We start from the raw sequence: 17839 nt of genomic DNA, 5'->3' as shown, positions 1-17839 counted from the left end.
ACACAACATTGTAAACAACGGTACTCCTATAAAAATTAATTTTAAAAAGAAAGAAACATATCTGAACAAATTAAAAATCATTTCAGCAATGTAAAAGCCAAAACAAACAAACAAACAAACAAACAAAAAAAAAAGGAGAAAGAAGTACCCATGGAACATTTTGTTACTTGTTTTCATATAATAAAATGCCCTAAAATTTAACAGCTTAAAAATGTTAAAAGTAGAGCTGTCATGTGATCCAGCAATTCCAGAAATGCGATTGCTATATCAAAGGGACATTTAAACTCTGTGTTCCTTGCAGCGTTATTCATAAGAGTCAGGACATGGAAACAACCTGTGTCTGTTGATAGACAAATGGATAAGAAATGTGATATAGACAAGTACTAATATAGCTGTTTATATATCTGTATGTATTTGGAATATTATTAAATCATAAAAGAAGTTCTTGTTGTTCAGTCACTCAGTCACGTCTGACTCTTTGCGACCCCATCGACTGCAGCACACCAGGCATCCATGTCCATCACAATCTCCAGGAGCTTGTTCAAAATCATGTCCATTGAGTAGGTGATGCCAAACAACCACCTGTTCCTCTGTCGTCCCCTTCACCTCTTGCCTTCAATCTTTCCAAGCATCATGGTCTTTTCTAATGAGTTGGCTCTTTGCATCATGTGGCCAGTATTGGAGCTTTAGTTTCAGCATTAGTCCTTCCAATGAATATTCAGGGTTCATTTCCTTTAGGATTGATTGGTTTGACCTCCTTGCAGTCCAAGGGACTCTCAAGATTCTTCTTCAACACCACAGCTCAGAAGCATCAATTCTTTGGTGTTCAGCCTTCTTTATGGTCCAACTCTCATCCATACATGACTACTGGAAAAAAAAATACCTTTGACTATACGGACCTTTATTGGCAAAGTAATGTCTCTGCTTTTTAATATGCTGTCTTGATTAGGCATAGCTTTTCTTCCAAGGAACAAGTGTCTTCTAGTTTCATGGCTGCAGTCACCATCTGCAGTGATTTGGGAACCCAAGATAATAAAGCCTGTCACCGTTCCCATTGTTTCCCCATCTATTTGCCATGAAGTGATCTTTGTTTTCTGAATGTTTTTAAGCCATCTTTCTCACTATCTTCTTTCACCTTCATCAAGAGGCTCTTTAGTTCCTCTTCTCTATAGTTTCTGCTATAAGGATGTTATCATCTGCATATGCGAGGTTATTGATATTTCTCCCAGAAATTTTGATTCCAGCTTGTGCTTCATCCAGACTGGCATTTAGCAAGATGTACTCTGCATATAAGTTAAATAAGCAGGGTGACAATATACAGCCTTGATGTACTTCTTCACAATTTGAAACCAGTCTGTTGTTCCATGTCCAGTTCTAACTGTTGCTTCCTGACCTGCATGCAGGTTTCTCAGAAGGCAGGTAAGGTGGTCTGTTATTCCCATCTCTTGAAGAATTTTCCACACTTTGTTGTGATCTGCACAGTCAGAGGTTTTAGTGTATCAGTCAATGAAGCAGATGTTTTTCTGGAATTCTCTTGCTTTTTCTATGATCCATCAGATGTTGGCAATTCGATCTATGGATCCTCTGCCTTTTCTAAATCCTTCTTGAACACCTGGAAGTTCTCAGTTCATGTACTGTTGAAGCCTAGCTTGGAGAATTTTGAGCATTGCTTTGCTAGGATGTGAAATGAGTGCAATTGTGTGGTAGTATGAACATTCTTTGGCACTGCCTTTCATTGGGATACAAATGAAAACTGACGTTTTCCAGTCCTGTAGCCACTGTTGTGTTTTCTAAATTTTCTGTCATATTGAGTGCAGCACTTTCACAGCATCATCTTTTAGGATTTGAAATAGCTCAGGTGCAATTTCATCACCTCCACTAGCTTCGTTCATAGTGATGCTTCCTAAGGCCCAGTTGACTTCGCACTCCAGGATGTCTGGCTCTAGGTGAGTGATCACACCATGGTGGTTATCTGGGTCATGAAGCACTCTTTTTTATAGGTTTTTCAGTGTATTCTTGCCACGTCTTCTTAATATCTTCTGCTTCTCTTTCATCCATACTATTTATGTACTTTATTGTACCCATCTTTGCATGATATGTTCCCTTGGTATCTCTAATTTTCTTGAAGAGATCTCTGGTCTTTCCCATTCTATTGACTTTTTCTATTTCTTTGCATTCATCACTTAGGAAGGTTTTCTTATCTCTCTTTGCGATTCACATGTGAATATCATTCCCTTTCTCCTTTGCCTTTCACTTCTCTTCTTTTCTCAGTTATTTGTAAGGCCTCCTCAGACACCCATCTTGCCTCTTTGCATTTCTTTTTCTTGAGGATGGTTTTGATAACTGCCTCCTGTACAATGCTATGAACCTCTGTCCATATTTCTTCAGGCATTCTGTGTATCAGATCTAATCCCTTGAATCTATTTGTCATTTTCATTTTATAATTGTAAGGGATTTGCTTTAGTTCATACCTGAATGGCCTAGTGGCTTTCCCTAGTTTTTTTTTTTTTTCATTTTAAGTCTGAATTTGGAAATAAGGAGTTCATGATGTGAGCCACAATCAGCTCGTGGTCTCATTTCTGCTGAGTGTATAGAGGTTTTCCACCTTTGCTTGCAAAGAATATAATCAGTCTGATTTTTATATCAATCATCTGGTGATGTCCATGTGTAGAGTTGTCGCTTGTGTTGTTGGAAGAGTGTGCTTGCTATGATGAGTGAGTTATCTTGTAAAATCTCTGTTAGCCTTTGCCCTGCTTCATCTTGTACTCCAAGACCAAACTTGCCTGTTACTCTAGGTATCTCTTGATGTCCTACTTTTGCATTCCAGTCCCCTATGATGAAAATGATATATATTTTTGGTGTTAGTTCTAGAAAGTCTTGTAGGTCCTCATAGAACCATTCATCTTCCATTTCTTCAGCATTAACGGTTGGTGTATAGACTTGGATTACTGTGATATTGAATGGCTTGCCTTAGAAACAGAGATCTTTCTGTCATTTTTGAGTTTGCACCCAAATACTGCATTTCAGACTCTTTTATTAACTATGAGGGCTACTCCATTTCTTCTAAGTGATTCTTGCCCACAGTAGTAGATACAATGGTCATCTGAATTAAATTCACCCATTCTGCTCATTTTATTTCACTGATTCCTAAAATGTCAATGTTCACTCTTGCCATCTCCTATTTGATCACTTCCAATTTATCTTGATTCATGGACCTAACATTCCAAGTTCCTCTGCAATATTGCTCTTTACAGCATCAGACTTTACTTTCACCACCAGACACATCCACAACTGGGTGTTGTTTCCACTTTGGTGAAGCCTCTTCATTCCTTCTGGAGTTATTTCTCTGCTCTTCTCCAGCAGCATATTGGAAGTATTTTTAAAAAGAAGTAAGTCCTGCCAAAAATTTAAGACTAAGTGGAATAAGTCAGAGAAACAGATACTATAATTTCTTATTCATATACAGAATCTAAAAAATCCAAATATATGTAAATAGTAGCATGATGGCTACCAGAGCCTGGGGGTTAGAAAAAATAGGTGAAGGGGTAAAAGTGTAGAAACTTCCAATTATAAGTTAAATAACTCCTAGAGATGTAATGTACAGCAAATTGACCATAATTAATAATACTGCACTGTACATGTGAAACTTGCTATGATGTAAGATCCTAAATGTCTCATCACACAAAATAAATAAATCACATAACTGAGCAACTGAGCACACACACATGCACACAATGATTTCATAATATATTTTTGTTGTTGTTGTTCAGTCACCAAGTTGTGTCCAACCCTTTGAGACCCCATGGACTAGCATGCTAGACTCCTCTGTCCTCCACTATATTGTCAATGCAAATTTAGTAATGACTATTATTACTATATTTATTACACAAAGACAATATAATTCTCTACCTAGAGTATGGAAGAGAACCTCCAAAAGAATCTATGAGAAGAAACAGAATAGTTTAGTAAGTTTGTGGATGGGAAATCAACATGCAAAAATCATTTATCAACAATAGTCTTATATCTTTATAAATATCTCTTTCATAATTATAATAAACATGAGAATTATTCTTGGACTAAATCTCAAAAAGGCTAAGCAATATCTGTATAGAATAAATTTTAACATGATAGAAGCACACAGAAGAACTAGGTAAACAGAGATGTATAACATATATATAAGTAGAAAGGCTCTATCATAAAAATGACAGTTCTCTTAAATTAAACTATAAAATGAGTGCCCTTCCAATTCCACCAAGGTGTATGTCAAAAGCTTGGAGGAAAATAGTTATCACAACCAAAGGGAAAAATTACTGAGACATGATGACAGAAGAAGGATGCTATTAACCACCCCTTTGTCACCACTGTCTTCCAGGCTTGATGGGGCAGGGGGAAGATACAGAGTTACAGAAAGTAGATGAAACTGGAGCTTTGTAGCACAGTAGCCACCTTTTATCCACATGGGATATGTTCCAAAACCCACAGTGGATGCCTGAAACCTCAGATGGTATCAAACTTCACAGATACTATGTTTGTTCCTATAGCACTAACAGACGGATGGTGTACACAGTGCAGATATGCTGAACAGAGGGAGCATTCATGTCCCAGGCAGGATGGGACAGGGAGACACATGATTTCATCACACTACTCAGAATGACACACAATTTAAATCTTATAAATTGTTTCTTTCTGGAATATTCCATTTAATATTTTCTTACAGAGGTTAAACATATAACTGAAACTGCAAAAAGCAAAATGTGGACAAGACGGACTACCATATAGGACTTGCAGGACATAAGTAGCAGTGAATGCTACTCGGCCAGCAGCTGCTCTCATTCAGCCAAGTGAGGAGATGGGAGAACAAAGTCTCAAATCTGCCTCCCTGAAGGTGAGGGGCTTGGGGTACTTATGGGATAAAGATGAGGCAAGGGGAAAGGTAACTGGAGGTAAGAAAAGGGTGAGGTAATCATCATTCTATGAAGACATAACTTACAGGTGTTTCCATGGGATGCATGCTCAGAAAATAGCAGTGTTAACACACTCTGAGGGTGGAGTTTTTGGCCCTTGACATCAAAAGGTCATAAGTGGACACTGGAACATGCCCAGTTGGAGGGTTGGTGGTCTTAACTGGCTCCAGCTCAAACAGGACTGACTACATGTTCCAAAAAAAAAAAAAAAAAACTGGGACAAACATTTTATTGTTTACACTACATGACATGTAGAAGGCACACAAATTTTTTATAGAAACAGAGAGTCTGACTAGTGAAAACAGATTACAGTTTATTGTTTGTTAATGGTTAACTTATAACTACCCTCAGTTTCATGGAAGTGGAGTTCTTAATAAAAGATATGAAGATTAAAGAATGTTTATAATGTTTAAAGGATTAAATAATTAAGTACTGAATTGACATGGGATTAGACAAATGAGCCAATGGAACAGAATAGAGAATCTAGAACAAACCTATAAATTAGCTTTACAAATCAATGCAAAAAATTAAACTGGCTATATACATGGGTGGGGGTGGCGGATGCTCTGAGTGGGGAGATTGTGATTCACACTTCAAATAAATACAAAAATAAATGTCAACTTCCAACTATTCCAGATTTCAGTGCAAAACAGTTACAGCTCCAGGAGGAAACCAGAGGATAGCTTCACAATCCCAAAGATGATACTGCAAACCAGCAAGCCCAAAATGCATAAAGGAAATGAGTCACAAAGCTGAAAGCAATAACATTGCAAAGTCTCTATATAATAAATAACATTATAATATTTTTTAAAGGGCCATTGGCAAAGTAAATACTTTCAATGTATATTAATGATAAAAAGTCAGTACCCAAAGTGTACAAATTTTAAATATCCAAACTGAGGGTAAAAAAATAACAACATATTTAAAAGATAATTTACAAAAGAGAAGAATTGAATAGCCCTTATAAATATATAAAGATGCTTAACGTACCACTCAGATGAAACAAAATAAAACAGCAATGAGATATTTAAAACTACATATGCAAAACTAAGAAATCTGATAATACATTGCTGAAGGGCGTGCACTGGTACAATTATGAAGAGCAACTTCATGATATCTGTGAGGAGAGATGGATCTACAAAGATATACTGAAAATAGAAACTGCTCTCTCAAAACCATGAAAAAAACATTTTCAAAATTTTACTACATATTGAAGTAACTGTATGTAACATACAGAATTACCTTTTTAATCGTAAAATTATAAAAATGATGTAACATACAGAATTACCTTTTTAATCGTAAAATTATAAAAATGATGTAACATTATAATCATCTTATAAATTTTACAGACTGATCTATGCCAACAAATAAATTTTAGCTTAGTCATTTTAACTTCTATATAGTATTCGCCTACATAAATATACTATAATTTATATTTTTTTGGATTTTTAAATTAATACAAAGATACTCTCATAAACTCATGTCTTTTTGTGCCAACATGCAAGGGTTTTTCTGAAAGTTAAATTGCTGAATATGTCCAGAAATATAATTCCATACATGAAAAAGATATCCAAGAGATACAATAAAAGATAAGGCACAACACAATACACATTTATTAAAATGTATGTGCTATAATATATATGAACATAAATATACATGATGTCTTTGAACATAAAATGTCAGCATTTTGGCCACATCTCAGGAAGAAAGTCAGTAATTTTGAGTTTGGAGAGAATTGAAGAGGGCCTTTCACTTTTCACTCACATATTTGCATATTGTTCAAATTTTTTACAATGAACCTGTTTTTATAGTGTTTTAGCTTCAAAAACACTGAAAAAAATCCACATTTGTTCTTTTGTTTTGTATTATGTTTATTACCCTACTATAATATATTAACAATACCTTAGAAATCAGATTGAATTCTTATATTGTTATGAGTCACAAGCTAGTAAGAATTCATTTTAAAAATAAAGTTCCCTTTCTTTTTATATTATCAAAGTGATATGCTCTCATCATTGAAAACTTTTAAAACAAAGAAAGATAAAAGGAAAAATAAAAGCATTCATGTAAATTGATACCATGTATTAATAATATTTATATATTAACTCATTCATTCATTTGGAAGTCATGATGGTGGTGTCTGCTGCTAATTTTCTTAGTGTCCCATGTAACTAAATTTTATCTTCAAATTTCATCTACACCCAGTAAGTACCAAGATAAAGATTAAAATACATAATGTATATCATACCTAACATAAATATAATAGCAAAAGTAGTGTTAGTCACTCAGTTGTGTTCAACTCTTTGCAACACACCATGGCCTGTAGCCCACCAGGCTCCTCTGTCCATGGAATTCTCCAGGCGAGAATACTGGAGGGGGTAGCCACTCCCTTTCCAAGGGATCCAACCCAGGTCTCCTTAATTGCAGGCATATTCTTTACAGTCTGAGTCACCAGGGAAGAGATAGATAGATAGACATAGATATTTACCTGAGAGTTTATAGATAGTATACAATATTGGCTTTAATAATAGCATGAAGAACTTGCATTAAATACCTAATATTTATTAGGGAATTTACTTACTACTTTTAATCCTCATAAAACCCTCAGCTTAGTTCAGTAGCTCAGTCATGTCTGACTCTTTGCAACCCCATGGGCTGCAGCATGCCAGGTTTCCCTGTCCATCACCAATCCCGGAGCTTGCTCAAACTCATGTCCATCGAGTCGGTGATGCCACCTAACTATCTTATCCTCTGTCCCCTTCTCCTCTTGCCTTCAATCTTTCCCAGCATCAGGGTCTTTTCCAATGAGTCAGTTCTTCACATCAGTTGGGCAAAATATTGGAGTTGCAGTTTCAGCATCAGTCCTTCTAAAGAATATTCAGGACTTATTTCCCTCAGCATTGACTGGTTTGATCTCCTTGCAGTCCAAGGGACTCTCAAGAGTCGTCTCCAACACCACAGTTCAAAAGCATCAATTCTTCAGTGCTCAGCTTTCTTTATAGTCCAGTTCTCACATACATACATGACTACTGGAAAAACCATAGCCTTGACTAGGCAGACCTTTGTCTGGCAAAGCAATGTGTAAAACGCTAGCTGCTGTTGTTCAATCACTACGTCATGTCTGACTCTCTTGCAACCGCATGAACTGTAGACCATCAGGCTCCCCTGTCCTGTCCTCTTTCTCAGGCAAGAATACTGGAATAGGTTGCCACTTTCTTCTCCAGGGGATCTTCTGACCCAGGGATCAACCCATGTCTTCTGCATTGACAGGTAAGTTCTTTACCACTGAGACACCAGGGAAGCCCAACAACTCTAATGGGAAAGTGTTATTATCCTTGTTTGCAAATAAGGAAGCTGACATTCAAAAACAGGTTAAGCATTTTGTTTAGTGTACTTCACTAGTGAGTGGGGACTTCCATATGACTTAGAATCTGAGCTTTTTCCAACTACTACTGCTTACTATTCCTCTAATAGGCCTTTCTGTTTAAAACCAACTTTCAAAATGCCTTTATATAACAAATATTTCCCTAAGTACACAAATTGAATTATAGCAGTTTTTCACTCATTGAGGAAGAACTAACATAAAATTATTCCTTTTCTAAAAACACAAGACACATGATAAAGTGTACCCACATGATAAAGTGTACATGAGTAAATTACCTCACGGTTGCTAAAGAAGTAGAAGCTCATGCAAGTGTGAGTGGTTGTGAGTTCATAGTGTGTAACCCAGAAATGTTGCTACCACAAAAAACAGAGAGGAAAAAATGTGGATAACTCTTTGCTCTTCATGAAAACATATAAAAGTAAAAAGCAAAACTTGACAATATTAAAGTGTTCTCTTCATTATTTTTTAGGACAAGTTAGTGAGGATAATCAACAATTTTCTTGGAACAATTTATTTGAAACAAAATAAAAAATAAAAAATCTGGGAGCCCAGTAAGAAATTGCCAAACATATGTTGTTGCTTATACTGTTGAGCACATTATTCAAAGAAAATGTTGCACTAGATATAGAGTGTAACTTAGCATGAAATAGAGCATTCCTTTTATATCATTTTTCTCTATAAATAAATTTATCATAAATATATATATATATATATATACACAGAGAAAAGTATTAAAAAATAACAAACATCTACAAAACAACTCCTCAAATTTAACAGAATTTATCACTTTGAAGTTTTGCTTCAAATACTAATTTTTTCCATTCAAGAAGTATTTATTTCCTTTTTTCTATAAAAATAAATCATACTTATGACTGTATGAAAATACAGTTGAAAAATAAAGAAATAAACTAACCATACTCCTATGACACCTGCCAGTATTTTGAAATATTTTTATTTTATTATTTAAAGAAAAACAGATGACTGTAATTAGACTTCAAATTCTAAGATCTCTTTTACACGTCACCAAAATAGATTTTTGGGCTTTCTGGGTTACTGGGAAATATGTAATGAAAAATAAGTTAATACTTACTGCATCATTTTTAACACTTTTTGTAAGTTGACAACTATGGCTCATCCCCATAACAAAAGTCCATGAAAATAATGTCTATTATCACTGCTTTTCAGATATTTTTTTCTAACTTTTGGTCTAGAAAAAATAGGGGAAGGGAGTTTTCTAAGTTTGCTTTTCTGAATCTAGGGGTGGTTATCCTCTATGATGAACATCATAAAGAACAAATGAAACAGTCCCAGACTTTTCCATTTAAACTTGTTATTCACTATCTTAATAATCTTCCAATTAATTCCCCCATTTCTGTCTAATTCTTTGTTCTTGGTCCTGGCACAAATCTTTTTTCATGTTGTACTTTCTAAATCAGTACTTGTTTACCCATTTATTTATTAAACTTTAAAAATATAAGACATAGTCATGTGATTAAGATATTTCATAAAAGATTAAGTTTACAAATAACCTATAAAAATAAACCACATTATCTCACCAAGAAGGGAGAATAGCTAGCAAGAGTTGTTGTATACGTTATGCTAAATCTTAAAGGGTCATTTCACACTGTGTCTGGAATATAACTTTGTGTTCAATTAAGGCAAAATTAATGCCAAGACATAACAAAGGAAATACAGCTCTAATTGTAAAATCATTTGTCTCTAGTCCCTTGAATTTCAAATTCAAGAGAAACTAGCAGATCCAGGATCCAAACTTGTGTGGGTACAAGGGTAATTTATTAAAACCTCAGTGCAGGAGCTGACTTGGGACTGGGTAATTAAACACAGCCAGGCACCATGCTGCCGTGCATCCAGGTAGATGCCTTTCATGTTACATGACTAAAAGCATGTCAATTTTACCTCATGTAAAATTTTAGTTGAAATACTTTTCAAAGAGAAAAGTCTAGCTATATTTCTACCACCCTAAAAATTAACACATAACTAGCAAAGATATATAAATTTTATAGCAATATAAGACTACTTAGATGTCTAGAACTTAAAAAGACATTTTTGTAGTTTTTAAGGTAACACGAGCTAGGACAAATCAATTGAGCAAAAAATGAATGAATACTTCATTCCCTTTTATTCAACTCTGTTCAGAAATGGACTAACATAGAAGGATCAATTCCTACCATTCATACCATATCTTTCAAATGCTCATAACTTTCAAAAGTTTTTAGACTGTATATACTATACAGTGTTTTCCCCAGAGGCTTCATATATTTGTTTTTTGCTAATGCATCATCTCATTTATTTGTGAGGCACCCTCCTTCCTGCCACCATCACACACAAACACAATCACACACACACACAGATGCACACACACACTTCATTCTACAATATTTGAAATATTTTGTAACAGCTCCTCATATCTGGCACAACTGCTCAACCACATCACACTTCTTCTTTCAAGAAGCCAATGGTACCTTGAAATTTGTCAGACTTCTCCCAACAACAAGGGCCTTGAGCACAGTACATCTGTCGTTCTCCTAAAAGACTCTTCTGTCCTCTGACTGCCTGATTAATTCATACTCACCCTTTTGCTGTCAGCTCAAATGTCCTGGCCTCCAGAAGCCTTGCCTAGACCTTCCCTATAAGCTGAACTAAGTCAAAGTCCCCAGGTACGGGCTATCTCATCAGTGTGTAGCTGTCCTTCAATATATTCACTCTCCCAGATGTGTATCTGCTTGGGTGAGTGTTTAATTCATTTCACAAAATAAAACTCTCTGAAGAGGCAGGAATCATGCCTCATTTTTCAACCATTATATTATTAGGACCTAGCTGAGTACAAGCTATGAAGTAGATGACCAGTAAATATATATTAAAGGGAAGTAGAAAAGAAGGGAGGGGGGAGGGAGGGAAATTAATCATTAAGTAAACAGATGACCTCATAGGACTCCATTTGGTGATCTAAAAATTATGACTTTGTAAATAAAATACCTTTGAGAAACACACTTTTATCTTCTTCCTTATCACTTTCTCTTTTTAATGGATGTGGTTTATGGGCTTCCCTGACAGCTCAGTTGGTAAAGAATCTGCCTGCAATGCAGGAGTGAAGGGAAGTGAAGTGAAAGTCGTTTCAGTTGTGTCCGACTCTTTGTGACACCATGGACTATACAGTTCATGGAATTCTCCAGGCCAGAATACTGGAGTGGGTAGCTGTTCCTTTCTCCAGGGGATCTTCCCAACCCAAGTCTCCCACATTGCAGGTGGATTCTTTACCAGCTGAGCCCCAAGACCCTGCTTCAATTCCTGGGTCAGGAAGATTTGCTGGAGAAGAAATAGACTACCCACTCCAGTATTCTTGGGCTTCCCTTGTGGCTCAGCTGGTAAAGAATCCGCCTGCAATGTGGGAGACCTGGGTCGGGGAGATTCCCTGGAGAAGGGAAAGGCTACCCACTCTAGTATTCTGGCCTGGAAAATTCCAAGTCCATGGGGTGGCAAAGAGTCAGACATGACTGAGTGATTTTCACTTCACTTCACTTAGGCTTTAACCCTGATTCTTTTTCTTTCTTTCTTTTTTTCATTTTCCTGTAGAGAAGAAAAGTCAACTTATCACATACTTTAGGCTAAGTTTCCTTCAAAAGCAGTGTCTGAAATAAAAACTAATGTGCATATAGTAGATGGTGATCCCAGAAAATAAGAATGAAACACCAGGTAAAGTGAAACAGGCAAATAAAATCCAATACAGGTGTTTGAATTCAGGTCATGATCATGGCCACCTGAAGTTCTAACCACTGGACCTTCTGGGGCCCCATAGAAAGCCTCTCAGAACTGCCCACTCAGTCCCATGCCTCCTGCTTCTAGGCTGCACTTCCAGGGGCAGAGGGAAGACACGTTGGTAAGTTACAGAGGAGAAAGTGAAAAGTACTTAGCAGAAGCTCAATGTGAGAAAACAATACAACTGAGTCACAGCTTGGCTATAGTGCTTGCTATAGTCACAGACAGAAGCAGACTGAGACAAAGTACATCAGGCAGGGACTAAGGTGAAGCATGTGATATGCCTGTAAGAACCAAATCACTGATCATCAGAGTGTCCGCCCCTAACAGTGAGCAAGTACTGACACATCACTCCTGCCAGCATCACTCAATTTCCTAAAGGACTTCAGGACCCTGATCTGAAGGCAGCAAAAAGTCCATTCCCAGCAATCTCCAATTTCCACCTAATAGAATTGGATTCTCCAATTTCTACACAAATTCAGTGGTTTCTCATGTTATAATCACTTAGAAATATCATTACATATTTTAGTTCACGTTGAGTATCTATCCATTCACAAACAGATTCAACAAAATTTCTAGGCTAATACATATAAGTGGAGTTAATTTAGGTCATGCTTTAAGTATATTGTTAAAAACATCATTTTGAAACCAACTGACCATCATTTGTAACATTTCTTCTGGAGGAAATATATTCTGAGTGTCAACCATATAACAAAGAGAACAAAAATTAATGCACTATTAACTTGTTAACTCTATTATATGCATATGACAAGCTAAGTCTGTATCTCCTGTTCTGAGGTAACAATCTGAAAAACAAAGGACAGTTGTTTCTACAAAGAGGGTGGCTCTAGACTTCCTACATTAGTCCCTCTTTTTTATTTTATTTTATTTTATTTTTTTTGGTCACATGGCATATTGGTTTCCCTACCAGAAATGGAAACAGGTCCCTGCAGTGTTGCAGTGGTAACAGTTAGTCCTAACCTCTGGGCTGCCAGGGAATTCCCTATTTACTCCTCATATGTAGAACTTCTGTGAATTAGGATGATTCCTAAATCACGGGATGCTTATGTTCCGTGCTTTTTTAAGGAATGCTTTTTTAATACACACATGTGTATGTGTTGTATCACCCCTAATGACACTTTTACCAGTTTAGTGTATTTATTTACCATGAATGTAAATTTACTACCTATTTGAATTACTGGATTCCATTGTTGTGAAATTCTACCTCAAAAAGGAAATAAACAGTTTCCAAGTCATATTGTACATAATAAAACTACATAGTATTGTAGAATCTGACCTCTTTTAATAACACCATTGTTTTTTTAATCAAAAGGGTTCAGAGTTAGCTCTATTACCTGAAAGTGAAAGTTGTTCAGTCGTCTCTGACTCTGCAACCCCATGGTCTGTAGTCCTACAGGCTCCTCTGTCCATGGAATTCTCCAGGCAAGAATACTGGAATGGATAGTCATTCCCTTCTCCAGAGGATCTTCCCAAACCAGGGAACAAATCCAGGTCTCCCACATTGCAGGTGAATTCATTAGCATCTGAGTCACTAGGGAGAATCTGACCTCTTTTTATAACAACACTTTTTAAAATCAAATGGGTTCAGTATTAGCTCTATTGCTTAGGAGCTTATAAATTGAGATTACTGAGATTACTTACTTCAGCTTTATCACCAAGTAATTATCTTACATATCTACATATCTGTTTTTGTAATCAGTGAAAAGTAATAACCCAATACACCTGAGAGTTATAGTGGAGTAACCGACAATGACCAGTATTACCACCTGGAACAAGAAGAAAAGTCAGAAAACAAATTTGTTAAAATCTATTGAAGAGCTTCTGAAGAAGCCAAGGCTGGAGGCTTCAAGACTCCAAATAAAGGAAACATGCAGAGGTAAACTGAACTGTTGAAGGAGCTCTTCTCCCCTGGAACAGAGAATGGGGGCATTTGCCAACCTAAACACACAGCAAGAGGTTGAGAATATGGGCTTTGCCTGAGCAAAGGATTCCTGATTCAGGGTAGAGAATCCAGGGGGAAAAAATGGCTTCTGGGGTGAAAGATAAAAGATTAAATTTAGAATGGGCTGAAATTCCAGGAAGAAATGAATGATAAAGTACCAGACTGGCATATGCCTGGTTTTACCCACATGGTGTTTGCTCATATAATGTTTTGCATATGCTTGGAGGCTAAGAAGCTAACAAGAAAGAATCTGAAAAGAAGAGCAGGATTCTCAGAGGTCTTGCTCTGACTAATTGTGTTTAGTATTTGTGAACGCACTGGTGAAAGGCTCTGGATGTCTATTCCTTGGAAGTTAGGTACCCCAGCCTGGGATGAAGTCCATCTACACTGGAGCCAGCTCCATTATCAACTGGATTGCAATGATTGTCCACCTCTCCATTTTCTCTGTCCCTAGCATGTTACAGGGCTTCCCTCGTGGCTCAGACGGTAAAGCCTCTGCCTACACTGCGGGAGACCTGGGTTCAATCCCTGGGTGGGGAAGATCCTCTGGAGAAGGAAATGGCAACCCACTCCAGTACTCTTTCCTGGAAAATCCCATGGACAGAGGAGCCTGGTAGGCTACAGCCCATGGAGTTGCAAAGAGTCGGACACGACTGAGTGACTTCATTTCACTTCCATTTTATCTACTTAGCAGAAGAAATGTTGACAACTCTTCAGTCTTGCATGAATCGTCTGGAGATGCAAAAACTTTTATACACAATTACTAAAATTGAAAGTAAAGAGATGCTGGGAACAAGCTCACAATAATCCAGTTATTGGCATTAGAAAAAATAAATAATTTTAATTAGTATGTGCAGAATAATGAAAAGATAGAGAAAATAAGTTGGTATTCATAGAAAAGAATGAAATATACATTTGAAAACTGAAAATCTACATTAATTAGAGTAGAAACCCATAGATAAGTTCAATAGTTTAAAGGGCATAGTGTAAGTGTAGGAAAATATTAGAAGAAAAAGTCAAAGGAAATTTTCCAAATAAGCATTGAGTAGAAAATAGTGGAATATATAAAACAGCCACGTTGGGCACAGTGAAACCATGTATTAAAAATATACTTGCAATCTCAGGAAAAGAAAGAAATGGAGTACAGTGTCAAGAATTCACTATGAATTTCATCTGATGAAAGAGGTCTATCCACAAATGCAAAAAGCTCTGCAAACTTAAAAGAAGTTAAATCAAAAGAAAATCATACCCAGCAACATCATAGTAAATGTGAGAAAAAAAGACAAATGGAAATTTTAATATCAGTCAGAGGCAAAGACACAGTATCTTTAAAGCAACAACAAGACTGACAAATCTGATGGGCTCCAGAATCAAAGAATAGCAAGGTAAAGTGTTGAAAGAAAATAACTGCCAAATAGACATTTCTCCAAAGAAGACATACAGATGGCTAACAAACACATGAAAAGATGCTCAACATCACTCATTATCAGAGAAATGCAAATCAAAACCACAATGAGGTACCATTACACGCCAGTCAGGATGGCTGCTATCCAAAAGTCTACAAGTGATAAATGCTGGAGAGGGTGTGGAGAAAAGGGAACCCTCTTACACTGTTGGTGGGAATGCAAACTAGTACAGCCACTATGGAAAACAGGGTCGAGATTTCTTAAAAAACTGGAAATAGAACTGCCATATGACCCAGCAATCCCACTTCTGGGCATACACACTGAGGAAACCAGATCTGAAAGAGACACGTGCACCCCAATGTTCATCGCAGCACTGTTTATAATAGCCAGGACATGGAAGCAACCTAGATGCCCATCAGCAGATGAATGGATAAGGAAGCTGTGGTACATATACACCATGGAATATTACTCAGCCATTAAAAAGAATTCATTTGAACCAGTCCTAATGAGATGGATGAAACTGGAGCCCCTTATACAGAGTGAAGTAAGCCAGAAAGATAAAGAACATTACAGCATACTAACACATATATATGGAATTTAGAAAGATGGTAACGTTAACCCTATATGCAAAACAGAAAAAGAGACACAGAAATACAGAACAGACTTTTGAACTCTGTGGGAGAATGTGAGGGTGGGATATTTCAAAAGAACAGCATGTATACTATCTATGGTGAAACAGATCACCAGCCCAGGTGGGATGCATGAGACAAGTGCTTGGGCCTGGTGCACTGGGAAGACCCAGAGGAATCGGGTGGAGAGGGAGGTGGGAGGGGGGATCGGGATGGGGAATACATGTAAATCTATGGCTGATTCATATCAATGTATGACAAAACCCACTGAAATGTTGTGAAGTAATTAGCCTCCAACTAATAAAAAAAAATAATAATAAGATAAAAAAATAAAGATGTGATAAAAAAAAATTTTTTATACCCAACTTAAGTATTTTTAAAAATAAAGGCTAAATAAAAATATTTTCTGAAACACAAAAAATCAGAGAATTTGTTACCAGTAAAGTTGACAACTTTATAAAAATCTACTTAAAAATTTTTATGAAGAGTACAATAAGTGAATTGTCAAGAATGCTTTGGATTAAAAATACCAGATGTTTAAAAAAGAAATCACAAACTAAATTAACTTTTATATAAATTTACTTCTTTAGCTGAAAATACCTAAAGTTTAAAAGTTAATTAATACATAATCTTTAGTTCTTCTTCTATTTTTAAAATCATATTTGCACATTAACTCATTTACTATATAGCACTTCCTGTGAGAAATACAGGGCAGATGCTGTCATCTTTATTTTATGTAAGAGGAAATTGTTAGGAGATTCAGAGACTCATCCTCAATTCAATAACAAAGTTAAAGCTAGAAAACATTTTTCTTATCTGGTCCTCAGCATTCTTACACTGGGAAGTACAAATGAATTAATAGTATCAAAAGGGTCCACTAAGTTGCAAAATGTATCCAATATATAACAAAGGAAAAATTTTGGCTTCTGAGGAATTTTTTTCAATTTCTTAAAAAATTATTTTTAAAAACACCATTAACAAAATTATCTTCTCTTATAAACAACATTATTGTTGTTTTTTAGTTGCTGAGTCATATGTGACTCTTTTCCAACCTCATAGACTGTAGCCTGCCAGGCTCTTCTATCCATAGGATTTCCCAGGCAAGAATATTAGAGTGGGCTGCCATTTCCTTCCCCAGGGGATCTTCTCAACCCAGGGATTGCACCAATGTCTCCTGCATTGGCAGGGAGTTTCTTTACCACTGAGCCACCTAGGAAGCCCCAAATATCATCACACTCCTGAATATTTTCAACAATTCCATAACTTTTGGTTTTCACTCTTAAATTATAATTCCAGAGAGGGCTGAAATGCAAAAACCTTTCAGCCATAAAGCTTTTAGTGATCAATTTCAATACCCAAGTCATGATGTTTTATGATTTATAAAGCATCCTTAACATAGAATTTGAATTGCACCACAGAAAACACCATAAAACAAACTTCTGAATGGATTCAAGATTTAATTTTGCCTCAAGGAAAGTGAAGAGAGTTTTACTGTATTACTGAAATCCTACATTATCTGTTCATATCAAGCAACTGAAATAACAAACCAAGAGGCCACCAAATACTATAGACTTACTCCTCATATGTTATTTTTTCTCAGGAATCTCCCAGTCTTCTGACATAATGCCCTTTTCCATGACCCTGAAACATCACTGCTACCTACTCGTGGCAATACAGTATAGCTCTGTTTTTGTCTTACAACTTCCTCTTCTTCC

This window comes from Dama dama, chromosome 17, assembly GCF_033118175.1.
Source record: "Dama dama isolate Ldn47 chromosome 17, ASM3311817v1, whole genome shotgun sequence".
Taxonomy (NCBI): domain Eukaryota; kingdom Metazoa; phylum Chordata; class Mammalia; order Artiodactyla; family Cervidae; genus Dama; species Dama dama.
The sequence above is the reverse complement of the archived record's forward strand: the minus strand, read 5'-3'. Positions refer to the sequence as shown.